Source organism: Salvelinus fontinalis, chromosome 38 (assembly GCF_029448725.1).
Source record: "Salvelinus fontinalis isolate EN_2023a chromosome 38, ASM2944872v1, whole genome shotgun sequence".
NCBI classification, from domain to species: domain Eukaryota; kingdom Metazoa; phylum Chordata; class Actinopteri; order Salmoniformes; family Salmonidae; genus Salvelinus; species Salvelinus fontinalis.
In genome coordinates, this window is record NC_074702.1 from 4,205,239 (window position 1) to 4,211,238 (window position 6,000).

Genomic DNA, 6,000 nt, shown 5'->3' on the forward strand with positions numbered 1-6,000 from the left:
GTGGCCTTGTCTCTCCATCTCTGGTTCTTCTTAATAAACAGGGCTGTAGTCCAGTAGCCTTGTCTCTCCATATCCAGTCCTTCTTAATAAACAGGGCTGTAGTCCAGTAGCCTTGTCTCTCCATCTCTGGTTCTTCTTAATTAACAGGGCTGTAGTCCAGTAGCCTTGTCTCACCATCTCTGGTTCTTCTTAATTAACAGGGCTGTAGTCCAGTAGGCTTGTCTCTCCATCTCTGGTTCTTCTTAATAAACAGGGCTGTAGTCCAGTAGGCTTGTCTCTCCATATCCAGTCCTTCTTAATAAACAGGGCTGTAGTCCAGTAGCCTTGTCTCTACATCTCTGGTTCTTCTTAATAAACAGGGCTGTAGTCCAGTAGCCTTGTCTCTCCATCTGTAGTCCTTCTTAATAAACAGGGCTGTAGTCCAGTGGCCTTGTCTCTACATCTCCAGTCCTTCTTAATAAACAGGGCTGTAGTCCAGTAGCCTTGTCTCTCCATCTCTGGTTCTTCTTAATAAACAGGGCTGTAGTCCAGTGGCCTTGTCTCTCCATATCCAGTCCTTCTTAATAAACAGGGCTGTAGTCCAGTAGCCTTGTCTCTCCATATCCAGTCCTTCTTAATAAACAGGGCTGTAGTCCAGTAGCCTTGTCTCTCCATCTCTGGTTCTTCTTAATAAACAGGGCTGTAGTCCAGTAGCCTTGTCTCTCCATATCCAGTCCTTCTTAATAAACAGGGCTGTAGTCCAGTAGCCTTGTCTCTCCATCTCTGGTTCTTCTTAATAAACAGGGCTGTAGTCCAGTAGCCTTGTCTCTCCATATCCAGTCCTTCTTAATAAACAGGGCTGTAGTCCAGTAGCCTTGTCTCTACATCTCTGGTTCTTCTTAATAAACAGGGCTGTAGTCCAGTAGCCTTGTCTCTACATCTCCAGTCCTTCTTAATAAACAGGGCTGTAGTCCAGTGGCCTTGTCTCTCCATCTGTAGTTCTTCTTAATAAACAGGGCTGTAGTCCAGTGGCCTTGTCTCTCCATCTCCAGTCCTTCTTAATAAACAGGGCTGTAGTCCAGTAGCCTTGTCTCTCCATATCCAGTCCTTCTTAATAAACAGGGCTGTAGTCCAGTAGCCTTGTCTCTCCATATCCAGTCCTTCTTAATAAACAGGGCTGTAGTCCAGTGATCAAGCCCAAATATGCCTAATTTGTTAATTCATATCTTTTCATGTTCAAAACTGTGCACGCTCCTCAAACAAAAGCATGGTATTCTTTCACTGTAATAGCTACTGTAAATTGGACAGTGCAGTTAGATTAACAAGAATTTAAGATTTCTGGAAATTGTATTGTTACTTACAGCCTCGTGCTGATCACATTAGCCTATGTTAGCTCAACTGTCCCATGGAAGGGACAGGGCTGTAGTCCAGTAGCCTTGTCTCTCCATCTCTGGTTCTTCTTAATAAACAGGGCTGTAGTCCAGTAGCCTTGTCTCTCCATATCCAGTCCTTCTTAATAAACAGGGCTGTAGTCCAGTAGCCTTGTCTCTACATCTCTGGTTCTTCTTAATAAACAGGGCTGTAGTCCAGTAGCCTTGTCTCTACATCTCTGGTTCTTCTTAATAAACAGGGCTGTCGTCCAGTAGCCTTGTCTCTACATCTCTGGTTCTTCTTAATAAACAGGGCTGTAGTCCAGTAGCCTTGTCTCTCCATCTCTGGTTCTTCTTAATAAGCAGGGCTGTAGTCCAGTAGCCTTGTCTCTACATCTCTGGTTCTTCTTAATAAACAGGGCTGTAGTCCAGTAGCCTTGTCTCTCCATATCCAGTCCTTCTTAATAAACAGGGCTGTAGTCCAGTGGCCTTGTCTCTACATATCCCGTCCTTCTTAATAAACAGGGCTGTAGTCCAGTAGCCTTGTCTCTCCATCTCTGGTTCTTCTTAATAAACAGGGCTGTAGTCCAGTAGCCTTGTCTCTCCATCTCTGGTTCTTCTTAATAAACAGGGCTGTAGTCCAGTAGCCTTGTCTCTCCATCTCTGGTTCTTCTTAATAAACAGGGCTGTAGTCCGGTAGCCTTGTCTCTACATCTCTGGTTCTTCTTAATAAACAGGGCTGTAGTCCAGTAGCCTTGTCTCTCCATCTCTGGTTCTTCTTAATAAACAGGGCTGTAGTCCAGTAGCCTTGTCTCTACATCTCTGGTTCTTCTTAATAAACAGGGCTGTAGTCCAGTGGCCTTGTCTCTACATATCCAGTCCTTCTTAATAAACAGGGCTGTAGTCCAGTGGCCTTGTCTCTACATATCCAGTCCTTCTTAATAAACAGGGCTGTAGTCCAGTGGCCTTGTCTCTCCATCTCTGGTTCTTCTTAATAAACAGGGCTGTAGTCCAGTAGCCTTGTCTCTCCATATCCAGTCCTTCTTAATAAACAGGGCTGTAGTCCAGTAGCCTTGTCTCTCCATCTCTGGTTCTTCTTAATTAACAGGGCTGTAGTCCAGTAGCCTTGTCTCACCATCTCTGGTTCTTCTTAATTAACAGGGCTGTAGTCCAGTAGGCTTGTCTCTCCATCTCTGGTTCTTCTTAATAAACAGGGCTGTAGTCCAGTAGGCTTGTCTCTCCATATCCAGTCCTTCTTAATAAACAGGGCTGTAGTCCAGTAGCCTTGTCTCTACATCTCTGGTTCTTCTTAATAAACAGGGCTGTAGTCCAGTAGCCTTGTCTCTCCATCTCTGGTTCTTCTTAATAAGCAGGGCTGTAGTCCAGTAGCCTTGTCTCTACATCTCTGGTTCTTCTTAATAAACAGGGCTGTAGTCCAGTAGCCTTGTCTCTCCATATCCAGTCCTTCTTAATAAACAGGGCTGTAGTCCAGTGGCCTTGTCTCTACATATCCCGTCCTTCTTAATAAACAGGGCTGTAGTCCAGTAGCCTTGTCTCTCCATCTCTGGTTCTTCTTAATAAACAGGGCTGTAGTCCAGTAGCCTTGTCTCTCCATCTCTGGTTCTTCTTAATAAACAGGGCTGTAGTCCAGTAGCCTTGTCTCTCCATCTCTGGTTCTTCTTAATAAACAGGGCTGTAGTCCGGTAGCCTTGTCTCTACATCTCTGGTTCTTCTTAATAAACAGGGCTGTAGTCCAGTAGCCTTGTCTCTCCATCTCTGGTTCTTCTTAATAAACAGGGCTGTAGTCCAGTAGCCTTGTCTCTACATCTCTGGTTCTTCTTAATAAACAGGGCTGTAGTCCAGTGGCCTTGTCTCTACATATCCAGTCCTTCTTAATAAACAGGGCTGTAGTCCAGTGGCCTTGTCTCTACATATCCAGTCCTTCTTAATAAACAGGGCTGTAGTCCAGTGGCCTTGTCTCTCCATCTCTGGTTCTTCTTAATAAACAGGGCTGTAGTCCAGTAGCCTTGTCTCTCCATATCCAGTCCTTCTTAATAAACAGGGCTGTAGTCCAGTAGCCTTGTCTCTCCATCTCTGGTTCTTCTTAATTAACAGGGCTGTAGTCCAGTAGCCTTGTCTCACCATCTCTGGTTCTTCTTAATTAACAGGGCTGTAGTCCAGTAGGCTTGTCTCTCCATCTCTGGTTCTTCTTAATAAACAGGGCTGTAGTCCAGTAGGCTTGTCTCTCCATATCCAGTCCTTCTTAATAAACAGGGCTGTAGTCCAGTAGCCTTGTCTCTACATCTCTGGTTCTTCTTAATAAACAGGGCTGTAGTCCAGTAGCCTTGTCTCTCCATCTGTAGTCCTTCTTAATAAACAGGGCTGTAGTCCAGTGGCCTTGTCTCTACATCTCCAGTCCTTCTTAATAAACAGGGCTGTAGTCCAGTAGCCTTGTCTCTCCATCTCTGGTTCTTCTTAATAAACAGGGCTGTAGTCCAGTGGCCCTGTCTCTCCATATCCAGTCCTTCTTAATAAACAGGGCTGTAGTCCAGTAGCCTTGTCTCTCCATATCCAGTCCTTCTTAATAAACAGGGCTGTAGTCCAGTAGCTTTGTCTCTCCATCTCTGGTTCTTCTTAATAAACAGGGCTGTAGTCCAGTAGCCTTGTCTCTCCATATCCAGTCCTTCTTAATAAACAGGGCTGTAGTCCAGTAGCCTTGTCTCTACATCTCTGGTTCTTCTTAATAAACAGGGCTGTAGTCCAGTAGCCTTGTCTCTACATCTCCAGTCCTTCTTAATAAACAGGGCTGTAGTCCAGTGGCCTTGTCTCTCCATCTGTAGTTCTTCTTAATAAACAGGGCTGTAGTCCAGTGGCCTTGTCTCTCCATCTCCAGTCCTTCTTAATAAACAGGGCTGTAGTCCAGTAGCCTTGTCTCTCCATATCCAGTCCTTCTTAATAAACAGGGCTGTAGTCCAGTAGCCTTGTCTCTCCATATCCAGTCCTTCTTAATAAACAGGGCTGTAGTCCAGTGATCAAGCCCTAATATGCCTAATTTGTTAATTCATATCTTTTCATGTTCAAAACTGTGCACGCTCCTCAAACAAAAGCATGGTATTCTTTCACTGTAATAGCTACTGTAAATTGGACAGTGCAGTTAGATTAACAAGAATTTAAGATTTCTGGAAATTGTATTGTTACTTACAGCCTCGTGCTAATCACATTAGCCTATGTTAGCTCAACTGTCCCGTGGAAGGGACAGGGCTGTAGTCCAGTAGCCTTGTCTCTCCATCTCTGGTTCATCTTAATAAACAGGGCTGTAGTCCAGTAGCCTTGTCTCTCCATCTAATGGTTCTTCTTAATAAACAGGGCTGTAGTCCAGTAGCCTTGTCTCTCCATCTAATGGTTCTTCTTAATAAACAGGGCTGTAGTCCAGTAGCCTTGTCTCTCCATATCCAGTCCTTCTTAATAAACAGGGCTGTAGTCCAGTAGCCTTGTCTCTCCATCTCTGGTTCTTCTTAATAAACAGGGCTGTAGTCCAGTAGCCTTGTCTCTCCATATCCAGTCCTTCTTAATAAACAGGGCTGTAGTCCAGTATCCTTGTCTCTACATCTCTGGTTCTTCTTAATAAACAGGGCTGTAGTCCAGTAGCCTTGTCTCTCCATCTCTGGTTCTTCTTAATAAACAGGGCTGTAGTCCAGTAGCCTTGTCTCTCCATATCCAGTCCTTCTTAATAAACAGGGCTGTAGTCCAGTATCCTTGTCTCTACATCTCTGGTTCTTCTTAATAAACAGGGCTGTAGTCCAGTAGCCTTGTCTCTACATCTCTGGTTCTTCTTAATAAACAGGGCTGTAGTCCAGTGGCCTTGTCTCTACATATCCAGTCCTTCTTAATAAACAGGGCTGTAGTCCAGTGGCCTTGTCTCTACATATCCAGTCCTTCTTAATAAACAGGGCTGTAGTCCAGTGGCCTTGTCTCTCCATCTCTGGTTCTTCTTAATAAACAGGGCTGTAGTCCAGTAGCCTTGTCTCTCCATATCCAGTCCTTCTTAATAAACAGGGCTGTAGTCCAGTAGCCTTGTCTCTCCATCTCTGGTTCTTCTTAATTAACAGGGCTGTAGTCCAGTAGCCTTGTCTCACCATCTCTGGTTCTTCTTAATTAACAGGGCTGTAGTCCAGTAGGCTTGTCTCTCCATCTCTGGTTCTTCTTAATAAACAGGGCTGTAGTCCAGTAGGCTTGTCTCTCCATATCCAGTCCTTCTTAATAAACAGGGCTGTAGTCCAGTAGCCTTGTCTCTACATCTCTGGTTCTTCTTAATAAACAGGGCTGTAGTCCAGTAGCCTTGTCTCTCCATCTGTAGTCCTTCTTAATAAACAGGGCTGTAGTCCAGTGGCCTTGTCTCTCCATCTGTAGCCCTTCTTAATAAACAGGGCTGTAGTCCAGTAGCCTTGTCTCTCCATATCCAGTCCTTCTTAATAAACAGGGCTGTAGTCCAGTGATCAAGCCCAAATATGCCTAATTTGTTAATTCATATCTTTTCATGTTCAAAACTGTGCACGCTCCTCAAACAAAAGCATGGTATTCTTTCACTGTAATAGCTACTGTAAATTGGACAGTGCAGTTAGATTAACAAGAATTTAAGATTTCTGGAAAT